Source organism: Mustela putorius, unplaced genomic scaffold (assembly GCF_011764305.1).
Source record: "Mustela putorius furo isolate JIRA1106 unplaced genomic scaffold, ASM1176430v1.1 tig00000580_pilon_pilon_pilon, whole genome shotgun sequence".
Lineage (NCBI taxonomy): Eukaryota > Metazoa > Chordata > Mammalia > Carnivora > Mustelidae > Mustela > Mustela putorius.
Window position 1 is genome coordinate 16,591,801 of NW_025421423.1, and position 16,039 is coordinate 16,607,839.

The window sequence follows — 16,039 nt, forward strand, 5'->3', positions numbered from 1 at the left end:
CTGGAATTTGAATGAATTCAGTTTTTGAGGGGGAAAAAGCAGAAAGCCTCCTAAAACTGAAGTCAGTTTGGCTTCCTAACTCATTTAGTTTGACAAAAAAAACTAATTGGAATGAGGAAAGAAGGGAAATTGTGAGTTTAGAGAAAACTGGAGAATTGGCTTTATGAAGCAATTAGAAATTGTACTTCATTGTAATTTGGAACTTGTTTAGCCCAGCGGGCAGAAAAGACTAATTTAACCATTTGGCAATATTTAAAGTTTTTCTGTTTTCAAGAGGGAAGGATTTAAAAGAGAAAATAGATCCTAAAATGTTGGCTTTGGACACACCCAAAAATTGTAGTTTTTTTTTCTTCTAATTTTGCACATACATTTTACTGCATTTAAATCCCAAGGTTCTAAAGAAAAACAGAAACTGAAAAAGTTAGAGTGAAATTCTGTGTTTTTCCCCTGCATTTGTTGGGTTTTGTGTTGTTTTTTTTTTGTTTTTTTCGTTTTTTTGTTTTGATGAGATAATTAAGACTGTTTTCTGATTTTGTTTCCTGAAAGGTCTAGGCATTTCTTTTTTTGTTGTTGTTTTATCCATAAAATGTCAGGAACCTTTTTTGAGCAATATTCAATGAAAAAAATGTAAATTCATTACATTATACAAATTGAGTAGCCCACAGATTTGTAGGAGAGACCGCCATTAAAATAAGATATGCATAATTAACATTATTATGAAAAAACTAACAGTGGATTCACAGAAGCTCATTTTTTATGACATGCAACTGAATCAGTTGATAAAGACAAGGGTTGAAGAATCCTTGGTAGGAGAGAATTTTCCCTTTTCTGTGCTTGCTTACTCTTCCAATTTGAAAAATTTATTATTTTAAAAAAAATCCAGATTGGTTTTAGGCCTCTTTGATTGTGATGTGGGGTTGGTAGTTCATTAGCATTTGGTATTTTTCACAAATTTGATTACTTTCATAGGGGAAAAGAAAATCCATTCGCTTTGATCATTTTGGGGGGGTCTGTGATATTGAAAAAACACAAATTTTACTGACTTAAGAAGGAAAGATAAAAGAAGGGAGGACAGAGAGGAGATGAAAATTCTGATTCTTATCCATCTTCTCTAGTAGAACACTTAAGTTTGCTGAAAAAATGGGGTAAAACACCAATTCGGCTGATTGTAGCATCAAAATTTAATTTTTTTAAAGGAAAAAAATTAAAATAGACACAAAGCCAAACCCAAAGGTACTTGCCTTTGGAACATGAAAGCACAAATGCAGACAGTATTTGACGTAGTTTCTTGGGATTAAAATGAAATCAAATGAAGGTGAAAACAAAAAAAATTTATTTTTAGAGGACAAATATTGACTGAATTGAAATTTGACAGAGGAAAATAAGATAACCCACCCAGAGCTGAAGGGTTATTTGTGATGAATTAGTTTATGGTTGAACTTGATGGAGATTTTGAAACACCCACCCCCCCAAAAAGTTTTAATTTTTCTGTTCAGAGGAGGGGGTGAGTACTGTTAGTATTGAGAGGGTGGGATCTTGGTGGGACCTTGTGTGGGGGTTAATGGTAGGTCACACAGGGCTAGGATGGGAAACCCTCTGTCCCTTTCGCTAGCTACCAGCTGGTCTTGGGAAAAATGGTGGTCCCAGTTCATGGATTCCCACCCTTGTTTTGTGGGGATTCAGATTTCTGAGGGGATGCGAATTCTGTGAAATATATTTGACCATGGCAGAGGTTCAACATTTCCCATCATCACCATTGCATTTGGGAGATTTTATTTTTTTAGTAACGAAATCCTTCAGGGCTGACTGGCCACATTCTGACATATTTGGAATGAGGTGTTTTTTTTTTTTTTTCGTTTTTTTTTTTTTTTAAAGTAACATAATTAAAAAAAATTTTTTTTCTGTTGAATTATTTAGGCCAATGCCTAGGACGGTCAAAGAATTCGTAATTTCCAAGGGCTTGGGAGGCCTCATGAGACAGGTCTGAGTTAGCAGGTGATGGAGGGGAGCTCTCCCCTGGGTTGGGGAAGGGGAGGTGGGCACCCCTACTGGGCATGCGAGAAAAAGTCAGGGTTGTAGATAACAGGTTATTTCTGGTGCAAGGAATTAAAAATATTGCAGCACGTCCCTTTGTGTGTCCTGGGTCTCCTGACACACAACTCAGATTCCTTCAATTCCATTCTGCTGAAATTTTGTTGTGTTGTCTGTGGTTTCAAGGGAACCCCTTGCGAGGAATTGAAAATCATTTCTGTTTTGTAGACTTGTTTTTTTCCTTTCATTAAAAAAAAAATTGGTTATTCTGATCATGTTTGTTGTAAAGGAAATAGAGGTGCATGATGGTACTGTTGGGGGCGGGGTCAGTTCTCTTTTGTTTCTATTGGCGTCTCCCAGGACTGAGATCCGACCTAGGCCTTGGCCTCTCTCACCTCCTATTTTAGATGGAAGTGTGACCAGAAATGGATATATGAGCTCATTTTTATTAGCCTATGTCTGTTCACCAAACTCTCTTATAATATTGGGCAAAAAATCTGGCAAATTGGACTTGAGGGGTGGTAATTTGATGATGGGCTGAGTTATTTTGGTGAAAGATCATTTATACTGTTTCACAGTAGAGACTCTTATTACTTAATGTTTTGCTTTTCTGCCTAAGGAGGGTTTTTTTTTTTTTTTCTAATAAGGTTTGAAATTTCAAGGGCCTGCTTTATAGCTTGACTTTGGACCAAGCTAGGTAAAAGGGTTTGCTTATGCTTTCAGCCCTGCACAGAGGTGAACTTGAACAAGGGTTCTTGCTTTGCAGAAGAAAGGCAACAAAGATGGCTGGTCAGCATAAGGCTGACCTCTCCCTGGTTCTAGAAAATAAACAGCCAATGGTTTGTTTCATTTGAGAAACAGAGTCTGAAAAACTCCTCCATTGTTGCATACAGTTCCCCCCTAACCCAACCTTTGACTCAGCTCTTGGCATGCTGCTACCTCTGACCTCAGAATCCTCCTGTCTTCTCCTTGGTGGGTTGATAAGAACTTCCCCTGCCATGTTTTACTAGATGTATAAGCTGACTCTTCGTGGTTGTGGTGAAAATTTAAATTTTTTCCATGCTCTTGTTAGGTTTGGGGTCAGTTGTGTCTCCTCCCTGGTGATTTAAGTGAAGTAGCTTTGTGGGTCCACAGGAGTCCTAGTTTACCCAAGGTCTTGCTGTATGACCTTGGGCAAATCACTCTTTCGAGCCTCAGTTTTTGAGAGCTTTGGGTCAGGATATTAATAAATAGGTTTCATCTCTGATTCTGACTTCAAGTGATTGGCTGTAGCTACGTAGACATTGTGTTGAGGAGGATTCTGAGGTCACATCTGGAAGCTCGGATTCTGGGGGCGAGGTGGGGGGCGGTGGTGGGCAATGTGTATCACAGAGCAAGGACTACACTTCTTATTCGCCATACCCAGGGCTAGGTTGCAAATTGTGACCACTGTAAAATCAATTTAGTGGCTCGTGGTCAGCATAGAAAAAGAAAAAAGCATGGACTAGAACATAGGAGGACACGAAAATAGCGGAGGCATAGCACTTCTGAAAGGTAAGTGTCGTCTCATGAAACTTGCGCTTTATTTCCATTTGCCAGTCCATGTGCATGACATACCTACCGTGAACCATGCTATAAGGAGTTGGCAAGATACTGGACTGATGACCCACCTTGATGTGCTGCAAATACCCTGCACTTTCCCACTTTGTCTCTTCTTTTCTCACTTATTATCCCAGTTGATTTTGACGTGAACCCTGTGGAGTAGGTGTCCTGCGCTACAAGGTTTTTCCCCCCGGCTGAGCCTGCCTTTCGGGCCCCCTGGGAAGAAGTCTCAGCTGCATGGTAGTTGGGCACGAACCCCAGCTTGTTGGCCTTGGAGAACCCTGGCAAGACAGGTGTGGAGGTGAAGGCCGCCAGAAAGGAGATTTTCTAAGAAGCCTGGAATGCCTGTCTCGGTGGGAGAACGAGCAGCCGCACTTAACTTTGTCTTCCTCACTTTACTTCACATTGCCGTAGGAGTTTTTCAGGAGTTCCAGCCTTTGTGTTTGAGCTGTATTTAAATTTGAGTCGGACTCTGCGAGTGTCTGTATTTTGGTGTATGCGCTTCCAGAAAACTCCCGAGTTTCTCTTTGTCTCCTCATCTGTTCCATGTCTCAGAGTGGCAGTGCCCGGTAGAAATAGAATTTGAGTCACAGATGTGAGCCACACACATAATGTTAAGCTTTCTGGTGACACCTGAAGAAGGTAAGAAGAAACAGGTGGAATTAATTAAAAAAAAAATTTTTTTTTTTTAAGATTTTATTTAGTTACTTGACAGAGAAAGATCACAAGTAGGCAGAGAGGCAGGCAGAGAGAAAGGAGGAAGCAGGCTCCTTGCTGAACAGAGATCCTGATGTGGGACTCGATCCCAGGACCCTGAGATCATGACCTGAGTGGAAGGCAGAGGCTTTAACCCACTGAGCTACCCAGGCGCCCTGGAATTAATTTTAATAATATAATTTATTTAACACAATATATCCACACCATACCATTCTTGCAGTGTCTCATCCTTACAAAGAATTGCTAACGTGATATTTTATATTTTTTTCTTTGGGAGCTATTAAGTCTTTTCTGACTAGCCACATTTCATGTGCTTGGTAGCCACATGTGGCTCGTGGCTTCCGTCTTGGACAGCACAGGGAGAGACCAGCGTTCCGTCTAGTTGTTGTTACGGGTGGCCTCGGTAGGTTAAGTGACACATCTTTCAAAGTTCTTGGTTTTGTTGGTGGGACTTCCTTCCTGAGCCCTAGATGCTCTGTGGTGGTTCAGCCTGTAGTGGTGAAGAGTTCCATCGTTCAGCGTCTTCTGGCTGAAGTGGTCCACACCCCTTCTTTCAGTCTTCTGCCAGGATCAGGCCAGATGCTTTAGTTAAACATGACAAATGATGGCCAGAAACCCCAGGAGGATGTGTCTCAGCGTGCGTGCCCTTGAGGTTGAGAAGTGCAGGTGCAAGAGGTGGGTTTTAAATAAAGTATGGCCTGAAGAACGTTGATAATGCCAGAAGACAGCAGGTGGGAGGGGCCAGGGCTGGGATCTGAGAGGAGGGAGGACATTGAGGGAAAGATGGTCTGTCAGTGGGATCCATGTCTGAACTGAACATGGGATCCCCTTAGAATCCCCTGCCCCAATAGGCCTCAGGGCCTTAGGTCAGAGGTGTAGACTATTTCTGACCTCCGCCCAATTGGTGTAATGGAAAGCGGAATTTGAGGTCAGACAGATCAGAGTTTGGAATCCAACCCCATGGCATGGTTAACATTGGCGTTACTTTGGAAGGACACTCCTGGTTTTGGAGCCACAGCTTCTTTATCTGGAAAAAGGGAGGTAAATAATTCCAACCTTGATGGGTTGATTTACAATTAAACAAAGCAGCACCTGGGGAAAGGCCCAGCCAGTCCTTGGAAGGTGGTTCTTAGAAGGCGATTGAGGCCTGTTGGCTACCTCTTGACCCAGTGTCCTATGGGTCTCTGTTGGGGGAGATCGAGTCGCAGGGACCACAGTTTTGGTAGTTCTGGAAACCTGGGAGCTTATCTTCAATAGGATGGAGTTAGGTAACAATAGAAACTGTCCACTTTTTTATTTGTTGATCTGAAACAGACGAGGATGAGACATCTCCTAGACCTACGCATCCTTCTTGTCAAAGTGTGCTTAATGCTTTCATTCCAGGGATGCTCTAGGTCCTCTGAATATTCCTGGATTTGTTTCAAAGCCTGTGGCACAGTCTTTAAAAGGGATAAATCTTCATCCCGGGTGAACTGTGTGCCTTTGAGGTTCTGTTCCCTCTGGGCCTCCTGTCTCTAGGGCCCTTCCCTTTATTCCTCCCCGGACACTCCCCCCACCCCATCCCAAGACCCCCTGCAGGTCCTGTTCTGTGCAGCCCCCGACCCCCCCCCCCCATAGACTTCATCCATGCCCACCCCGAAGTACTTCCCAAACACTGTGGGCCCACAGATGAGAGTAGCTTGATTGCCGTTCTCTCTCTCCAGCTGAATTGTGAGTTCCTTGAGGGTAGAGAGCATGGGTTATTCATTCTAGGGTCTGGCACAGAGCGGCAGCTCGATAAATATTTGATGACTTAATTTGATTTTTGGAAATAGCTCAGTTCAGTCAGATTTGAGTCTAGTGAAGAGTAGGTGACCAATTTGGGTTTGGCCATTCGGTCAAAAGCACTGTTTTATGAGGGAGCCCTAAGCACTTTTTTTTTTTTTTAGAGCTGGTGTAATCAATCAGAGGGAACTCCTTGGATGGCGGTAACATGCTTTGACTGTACACATCTTGGGGAGTTTTAGAAGAGTTGCCTACCCTCTTCACTCCTCTTGTATAAACGATTTCTTTAAATTGGATGAAGGGCCTGGTAGGGTCATTATCCAGATGGCTGATCGGCAGGAATGGTGAATGGTCTCAGCGTTTCTAAAGAGGTGGAAATGGGGGAAAACCTTGAGGTACAAGGGGCTGGGTAGGCCCCTGTGTTTGCTCTGGGAACTGGTTGTCTTGGTCATGGGTCCTGGAACAGGGGCATCAGGGGGCTCTCTGCAGAGAACCCGCCACACCTTATCTGTGTGTGATTCGATGTTCAGTCAGACACCATCTTTGGTTGGATTATGGTGTGCAGAAGCCAGAGATTCGAGGAAAATCTATGGGAGAAAATTGAGAACATTCTGGTTTTTTGCTTAATTTTTTTTCTGTAAGTTTTATAAAACACTGTCCCTTTTAATACTTCCGGCCCAGTCCAGCCAGTGAGCACAGGATCCCAGTCTGAGGGAGACCGTATTATTTCCTCGATGGTCATGTTCCTCACATACTCCTATTTCTGAAGTTGGGGTGTGTTTTACAATAGAAGTTTCCTGTTAGTACATTCCCTCTTCTTTTCTTCTCCACCAAAGGATGTTATAAAACCCATGGTATGTTTAGCATTTGAAGGCATCTTGGAATTGAGGTAGAGTGTCCTGTTCCTGGTGGGGTGGACTGTGATGTGAGGGACTTCCAAGTCCTGCTCGTGTTTACCTCACTTAGCTCTCGGTGTGGCTTCTCCACTTGTGCAGTGAAGGCAGGACTTGTCTTTGGGAACAAGCATCTGGAACTTTAAATTAGTACCCCTTTCCTTCCATGTCTTTGGGTGGGTTTCATAACTTGACTGTGCCCCTTCTCTAGAAGGTGTAAGAAGTCGGTGGGAGGGAGGTTTAGTGTCCTACGGATGGTGGAATACCAGTTTGACATTTTCAAGGGTAGAATGAACCAGTTGAAGTTGATGGGATAAGGCTTGGCTTCCCTCTCGGCTCTGCTGCTTAATCATTTTGTGGTCTTTATCAGAGTTCTTCATTTCCCTGCCCTTGGATTTCCTTACGAGTAAAGTGGGGATGATGAGGAGGGTGGGAATGGATGATACCCTCAGCACTGGGTTCTTGTAAAAAGTTGTGAGGGATAGTGAGAAGAAAGTTTTGTAAAGGGCAAAGTGCTTTTCACTTGCATTGCATTTTTTTTATACATCATCCCTATACCAGGGATGGTAAGTAAGTAATGTATACATACCGCTGCCCCCCATTTACAAGCCTGTGTCAGACATGGCTAATCGATCTTGGCACTTTTCCATTGAGTCTGGCCGGTGCCCTCAGAGTCCTTCTTAGTATGGTGCAACCAGTCAGTTGAGTTTAGCATGGGACATGAAGCCAATTTGTCATTCCTGATCTAGTGTGTCCCCCTGCCCCAGGACAGGAGGTGGAGTTCCTTGCCCCAAACCTCAGTGACCAGGTAGAGGTAAACTTCAAGCCTCAGATCTCCTAACTCGTCATCCAGTGCTTTTCCTATTATTTGCACATGCGCTGTGTCAAAAGAAATTAAAGTTAATTTGGTCTTGAGAAATAGTGAGAGGATTCTGACTCCTCCCTTCCTTCCCTGTTATAATTAGATACCCTTGGGGTTGTCATCAAAGCAGGGCTAGGTGACCTGTTTCTTTGCCTGATCCCGGAGTGATCAGATTTCAGAGGGGGAGATGCTGGTGGCTGGGCCACTCTGTTGGGCAGTGTCCCTCACTCACTCGTGTAGTAGAGAATAGCATGGTAGAGGGGCAAGGTGGGCACTCGGGTTCCTGGGCCATAACCTGGGTTTGCAGCACATTGGCTGTTTGTACGCTTTGAAGATTACAGACGAATTTTTCAGCCCCTGAGAGTCCTGATTTCTGCATCTGGGAAATGGGACAGAAATCATCCTCCACAAGAATCAAATGAGGGGAGGTATTTGAAAATGCTTATTTATTCATTTATTTTTTAAAAAGGACTTTATTTATTTGAGAGAGAGAGCATGAGAGCTGGGTGAGAGGCAGAGTGAGAAGCAGACCCTCCCCCCCCATCCCCCGCCAGTGCAGGGAGCCTGATGCAGGACTCAGTTCCAGGAGCCTGGCACCCTGACCTAACCTGAAGGCAGACGCTTAATCGACTGAGCCATCCGGGTGCCCCTATTTATTCATTTATTTATTTTTAAAATGCTTCTTAAAAATTTATTTATTTATTTATTTTAAAAGATTTTATTTATTTATTTGACAGAGATCACAAGTAGGCATAGAGGCAGGCAGAGAGAGAGAGAGGAGGAAGCAGGCTCCCTGCTGAGCAGAGAGCCTGATGCGGGGCTCTATCCCAGGACCCCAAGATCATGACCCGAGCCGAAGGCAGTGGCTCAACCCACTGAGCCACCAAGGAGCCCCTTTATTTATTTTTTGAAAAAGATTTTATTTATTTATTTGACAGTGGGACATCATAAGTAGGCAGAGAGGCAGGCAGAGAGAGAGAGGGAAACAGGCTACCCGCCAGTCAGAGAGCCCAATGTGGGGCACGATCCCAGGACCCTGAGATAATGACCTGAGCCGAAGGCAGAGGCTTAACCCACTGAGCCACCCAGGGGCACCCCTGAAAATGCTTTTTAGATCGACAGCCCTACATAGGTGTTAACTTTTTTACACATGGAATTTTCTAACTAGCATTAGTTCACTAATTGTAACTGCCTTGTTGGGAGATTATATAAACTTGGAATCACAGATTCCATGAGGTAAGTTGGTCCCTAAGCTTGTTTCATTTTACCTGCCAGCCCATGGTTTAAAAAGTTTGGGATCTGTAGGCATTGGACAGGGTATGCCCTTTCCTGTTCCAGCCAGTTCCCACATTTCAGTCACATACGGGACCTGCCCAGCCCCAGGAGCCACTGGGCAATGAGCCTCTGTTTGTTTATCCGCTAAGTGGGAGTACAGTCCACTTGTATATCCCTCATGGTTTCCTGCAGGCATCATGTGAGTTAATGGACTCAGAAGTGCTTCATAAACAGCAAAGAACTAGAGAAACATGTTGGCGACAACTCCTTTCTTTCCTTAAAAAGGGAAGGAGGGAGGCTGAGGTGAAGACAGTATTGAGTTCACAGGAAAGTGATATAAATATTTTGGCTGACACAGCAGAAGGAGGCTTCATATATACGCTAAAGAGAATAAATGGAGTCAGGTGATGCTTGGCGCCCCAGTCAGTATAGAAGACGGGGAAAAAAACCGCTTTCTAGTGAAGGGAGCTCTGTATCAGGGATGGAATCTTCGATTCCCAGGGGTGAGCCCTTGCTCTGGGGGAGGCTCAGGATCCAGGGGGGGACCAAACCCCTGTGGGTGGAAATGAGTCCTGCAAAGTGGAGGAGGTGGGGGAGTGGCCCTGGGCAAGCCCTTGGCTGGCAGTTTGCTGGTAACATTCAAAGTCGGAGTTGTTCTGGCTAGTTCCCTGGGTATGTTATTGTCCAAGACAGCATGCCCCAGGGGCTAGCGATTCTATCACTCTGCCAAATTCCCACCAGCCCCAGTGTTTTTGTAGTGAATTAAGGATGGGAATTTTTATCAGGTGAAATTTTGCAGAGAGTTGGCGTTTTGCTTTATTTTGGGTTCAGACATTTGGGAACTCAGTGGACCTAGGTGGGCACTAAGATTACCCAGAGAGAATAGAGACATTTTTTGGATGCTGAAGCTTTTTTTTTTTTTTTTTCATCAGCTAGGAAAAATAATTAAAAATTTAAGCTTGTTTATGTGGGTGTTTTTTAGAATGTATGCTGGAAAAGCAGAAAGTGAAACTGAACTGAAAGAAAACTGAAACTGGCCTGGAAGTAGGCCCCAGGGAAGGGTAACTTTGGGTGGCGGGGCTACCTGCTAGAAGGGGAATTTGTAGTGAGGCTAGTCATCTTTTTGGATCTGGGCAGTTTAGAGCTAAAAGGTTTGTAGAGAGATTGTGCCTGTGTGTTCCAGTGTGTATTGGTAACCACTGCCACCTTTGGCTGTTGAGCTGTTGACATGGGGCTCGCTGAGAAATGTAAAATCCACACCGGACTTTGAAGGCGTCGTTAGAGAAAGAAAAGATTGTAAAAGACTTCAGTAATAATTTTTAAAATATTGATTATAAGTTAGGGGCATCTGGGTGGCTCAGTGGGTTAAGCCTTTGCCTTTGGCTCAGGTCATGATCTCAGGGTCCTGGGATCGAGCTCCATCCACATCGAGCTCTCTGCTCCGCAGGGAGCCTTCTTCTGCCTCTCTCTCTGCCGGCCTTTCTGCCTACTTGTGATCTCTGTCAAATAAATAAATAAAACCTGGAAAAAAAAAAGAAATTAAAAAAAATGGATTGTAAGTTAAAATAATAGCCTTTTATATATTGGGTTAAAATAATTATTAAAATAAATTTCATTCTTTTTTTTTTTTTTTTTAATAACGTGGCTACTCGAAAGTTTGGAATTACTTTTGTGGCTTGTATTACATTTCTCCTGGACAATGCTATTCTAAAAATGTGCTCCCCCCAGAGAGGGAGAGTGGCTTTCTCATAGCATCTTGCTTCATCAGGTCCCTGGTGAAGAATGCCAGATTCAGAGTTTGGGATTGAGAAGAAGGCTGATACAGTGGTGTAGGCATCAATCAGTACAAGTAGGTGGTTAAATGGACAGAACTTAGGAGAAAGAGAGAGAGAGAGAAAGAGGTTGGTAATTTAGGAAGAAAAACTGTTGTCCACTTTGTTTACCCACTCCTCTAAACATTAATTAAACACTTTGGAAGAAAGTACATCTAACAAGACAAGCAAAAACAAATCTAAAAGATTACCCCTGGCAATCTCTCCACTTGCCAAAAAATTCCAGTCTATTTAGTCTTTGGGGTTTATCTGGGGTTTATGAATCAGAGTGCAGTTCAGGGCTGGTTTGGGTATAGAAACCCGGGTCACATTAGGGGCTGTTTATTTAGGGTCCTGAGTGGCCACAGGCCATTGTCTCCCTAAGTCATGTCTGCTCCATGTACAGATTCGGAAAGTAAAGCTCCTGGAAGACCCAGAAGGCACACCGCTCTAGAGGACAGAGCTGGCGGAATGGGGAAGGTCATCTAGCTCCCCTGATCTCCAGCCTGGTCTGGGTGGTCTCAGCTAGACCCAGTTGGATCTCCGGGGTCTAGCGTGGGGGTGGGCAGAGAGGGCAGTGAACGACAAAGCTAGACTTGAAGACAGGTCTCTCAAACTTTGTAGCCTAGTTCTCTTGCTCTTAGTGTTCCGAAAGGAGTTTGAGCCTCGTGTTGGGAATTCAACCTTACAAACTTGTTTTGCTCAGGATCTGTTTCTGTTGAAAGGCTGAAGTTGAGCATTCTTACTTATCTCACTTGATTTTTGCTAAATAGAATTTTTCTGCCTTGAAGTACAGTAATCATTGTGCATTTGCTAAGTGGTTCTTAGATGCCAGGTGCTGGACTCATCATTTAACATCTATTATCTCAGTTAATACAATAGCCCTGGAGAGTAAGGTTATTTATTTATAATATGAGGGACTTGAGAATCAGAGGTGAAAGGGTACACAGCTGGTAAGGGTGGTTGGCCTCAAATTCAGATGACTGCCAGAGACAAGGCTCACGATAGCCCTTTGAGCTGCAGAGTCTTACCATTCACCCTTATAGTTAAGGAAGGTGAAGTTATTTGTCCAAGTTGTGGCATTGGTGATCGGCTAGGATTTGAATCCAGCTCCCTCGGATGTCCTCCCCTTTGCTGTGGGGCTGAACGGGACCCCGGTGTCTCTGGGAACTTGCCCTCCCCATTCCGTGGGGCCCAGATCTGGGCCTCCCAGGCCCGCATTCCCAAGCTCCCTGTGCTCCTCCGTGGGCCAGTGGCTTGTGTGTTTCATGCGCACAGAGCCTTTAATACTGCGTTTGAAAACAGTTGCAGAAGGTTTGCTGTAATTAATTACATTTGACATACTTGGAACTGGGGCCTCCTGGATTCAGAATGCAAATTTATGCCCAGACAGATGTAAGGTATGCTTGGAGCCAAGAGCCCTGGCACGTCCTAGCCAGGGCCTGCGGTGATGCTGGCTGCCCTGATGGGACTCCCGTCACTGGCAGTAAGCAGTGGAGGCAGGACTCAAACTCGGGGTTACGTCGAGCCCACAGGCTGTTGGAGGAGAAATAACTCGGGGCTTCAGGGTAGGAACCACAGTCTGTAGTCTGAGCCCTGCTTCTCACTCAGCCAGAGTCTGGGGTAATTTCTTTCTCTCTTTGAGCCTCAGTTTCCCTTCTTAGGCAGTGAGGGCTTGGACTGGTTGCTTTGAAAGCGTGTTCTGTTAGTTTGTTCAGGGGCAGGAGGGCAGTTAATCCAAGTCAGAGCTCAGAGGGCTGGCTTTTGGAAGTCTAAGTAGCGGAATAGGAGGGTAAGCAGGAGGCTGTTGGAACAGACAAAGTGTACCAGACCTGAAATTGAGCACAAGATGTTGCTGATTTCCAGGGCTCCCCATAGAGAGGTCAGGCATTCAGCCTTAGACTCCTCTTACCATCTTTATTAGATAACTTACCGCCAAACTTAGTGGCTTTAATACACTACTGCTTATTGTCTGTCATGGTTTCTGTGGGTCAGGAATTTGGTAGTAGCTCAGTTGGTTGGCCTGATGTAGGGTCTCTGTGATCCTGGTCATTCAGTGGCCACGGTCATCTTAAAGTCTTCACTCTCCTGTCTGGTGCTAGGGTTTGAAAGACTTGAACACTTGGAGTTCTTTGGGGATCCACCCATCCATCCATCTGTCTCATGGGGTCTTCCAGGATGGAGGCTTCATACAAGACCTGACTTCTGTATGGTTACTTGAGTCTCCCAAGGCACATGTCCCAGGAGAGATAGAGCCAAGCAGATCCAGTGTCTCTTTTTATGATTTAGTGTCAGAAGTCATGTAACATAACTTTGACCTCAATCTACAGGTTGAGCCCATTACAGAGATATGCCCCATTTCAAGAGGAGAGACATAAGCCCCGCCTCTCTGTGGAGTTGTGGCAACATCGCTTTCAACATGTACGAGGGGACGCATTTTTTTTTTAAGATTTTATTTATTTATTTGATAGAGAGAGATCACAAGTAGTCAGAAAGGCAGGCAGAGAGAGAGGGAGAAGCAGGCTTCCTGCTGAGCAGAGAGCCTGACGTGGGGCTCGATCCCAGGGCCTTGGGATCATGATCTGAGCTGAAGGCAGAGGCTTAACCCACTGAGCCACCAGGTGCCCCAGGAGGGGACGCATCTTGATATGGTCATCAAGCTGCCATACCCGTCTATCTACGCATCAGTCCATCTCTCTAGCTATTTACTTCCCCAACCTTTTCTACCCCCCCTGCCCCGTTCACCCATATAATCTTTGTGCCCTCAGATGTGTGTTGTTCTTACGATTACCTGTTCATCCATCCATCTGCCCCATTCAACTCACTGGACACGTTTTGAGTACCTAATATGGGCCAGATAGAACTAGGGTGCTTTCAGTGATGAGCTCAGAGAGGAGAATGAAGCTAATAATTATTGAGAACTTCTTCAATGTTTTTTATCCCCCAAATAACTCCATGACATAGAGTTTTCATCATGTCTGTTTTATAGGTGAGGAAACCAGGGCACAGCAAAGCTAAATAACTTGCCCGGGGTCATTCAGGTAATTAGTGTCCGAGGCGGGATTCGAACTCAGGACTTAGCAGTTTGCACTGTCCCACATTGTCTCCATTCTGATTTTTAAGTGTGAGATTGCTGTCAAAGAGCCAAATCTCACTTTCATTTTCCTTCCAAGTGAAAACAGGTCCCCCGCACCCCGATTATAAAAATAATACATTCATTATAAGAACGTTAAAGCAGCACAGAAAAAAATAACGATGTTCTTCAAAAAAATCACCCCAAATCCTACCACCCAGAGACAACCACTGTTCACATTTGATGAACATTATTTAAGTCATCTCTCTGCATATTTAAATATATATGATTACAGTTTTATTCAAATGGGATTATATTCTACATGCTGTTCCGCGTCTGCTTTCTTTTTTCTTTTTAAACTCCTGGATCTCTTTCTGCATCAGTAAATAGAGATCCTCATTATTATTTTATTGACTACATTGTATTTCTACTGTATATATGTCCCCGTACTCAGTGCCCTATTGGATTTTGGTTATTTCTAATATTTTTTACACGTGGGGGTTTCTTGCTTGTGTGGTGATCTCTTTATCATCAGTCTCTCTAAAAGGCCGATTTCTGAATCCTAGCATATTCATATCCTGCTGGTGATAGCAGTTGACCTTGCTGCTAAGAGATTGGAAGTGCTTATGTTACACATTGTGGCCATCACCTTGTATTGCCACTGTTCTTGATCATTGAGGTCGTGATGGGCAAACCAATGAGGGTGAACATTGCCTGGTATACTTGTATTAGCCACTTTCATTTCTTCTTTTGTGAATTGCCTGTTCAAGCGTTTTGCCTGTTTTTCTCTTGGGGTGTTTACCTCTTCCTTTTTTTTTTTTTTTTTTTTTTTGAGAACTCTTTGGATTTTAGAGATACTGACTCTTTGCTATTCAGATTCCAACTATTTCTTATCCTAGACTTTTTTTGTTTTTAAAGTGCTGTTTAGAAGTGGTTGAATAAAATGTTTACTTAAAAAAAAAATTAATTTGGCAGAGAGAGAGAGAGCATGCATGCACGGGCCTGTACAAGCAGGGGGAGCAGCAGGCTCTTTGCTGAACAGAGAGCCTGATGTGGGGCTCCATCCCAGGACCCTGGGATCATGACCTGAGCCTAAGGTAGACACTCAACCGACTCAGCCACCCAGGTGCTCCTAAAGCATTAAATTTTAAAATACTTTCATTTTTGTGTTTTGGATTCTATGTGGTTTTTTTTTTTTTTTGGTGTCACACATTAAGAATTTATAGCAAGAAGGCAGTCTACAGAGTGGAAGAAAATATTTGCAAATCATCTGATAAATGGTTAGTTTTTGGAATATATAAAGAATCCTCTAAAATTCAACAACAAAAAACCAAATAACCTGATTTTTAAAAAATGGGCAGAGGACTTGAACGTTTTCCCAGGGAACATATACATATGGCCAACAAGCATATGGAAATATACTCAACATCACTGATCATTTGAGAAATGCAGTTTAACACTGCAATGAGCTATCACATCACACCCATTAGGATACTCACTATAAAAAGAAAAAAAACCCCAGAAAGTAGTGTTGGTGTGGAAAATTTGGAACCCTGGGTACTATGGTTGCAGCTGCTATGGAAAACAGTATGGTGGTTTCTCAGAAAATTAAAAATAGAATTATCATACGATCTGGCAATCCTGCTTCGGGTATCTATCCAAAAAAATTCAAAGCAGGATCTCAAAGAGATAATTATACACCCGTGTTCATTGCAGTGTTATTTACAGTAGTCAAGAGGTGGAAGTAACTGTATTTTCATTGGTGGATGAATGGATAAACAAAATGTGGTGTGTATATAAAATGGAATATTATTCAGCCTTAAAAAAGGAAATCCTGTCACATGATAAAATATGGATAAATCTTGAAGACACTGTGCTAAGTCAGCCAATCACGAGAAGACCAGTACTGTATGATTCCACTCACATGAGACATCGAAAGTAGTCAGAACTCATAGAAACAGAAAGTAGAATGGTGGTTGCCAGGGGAAGGGGGAAATGGGGAGTTGTCGTTCAGTGGGTATAGAGTTTCAGT

General features: G+C 43.6%; 1 protein-coding gene across 20 annotated transcripts in view; it reads left to right on the forward strand.

The window, feature by feature from the left end:
* Window positions 1-16,039, forward strand: part of ZNF618 (zinc finger protein 618) — a 208,092-nt gene that overhangs the window by 26,084 nt on the left and 165,969 nt on the right. The gene's annotated exons all lie outside the window — the stretch shown is intronic.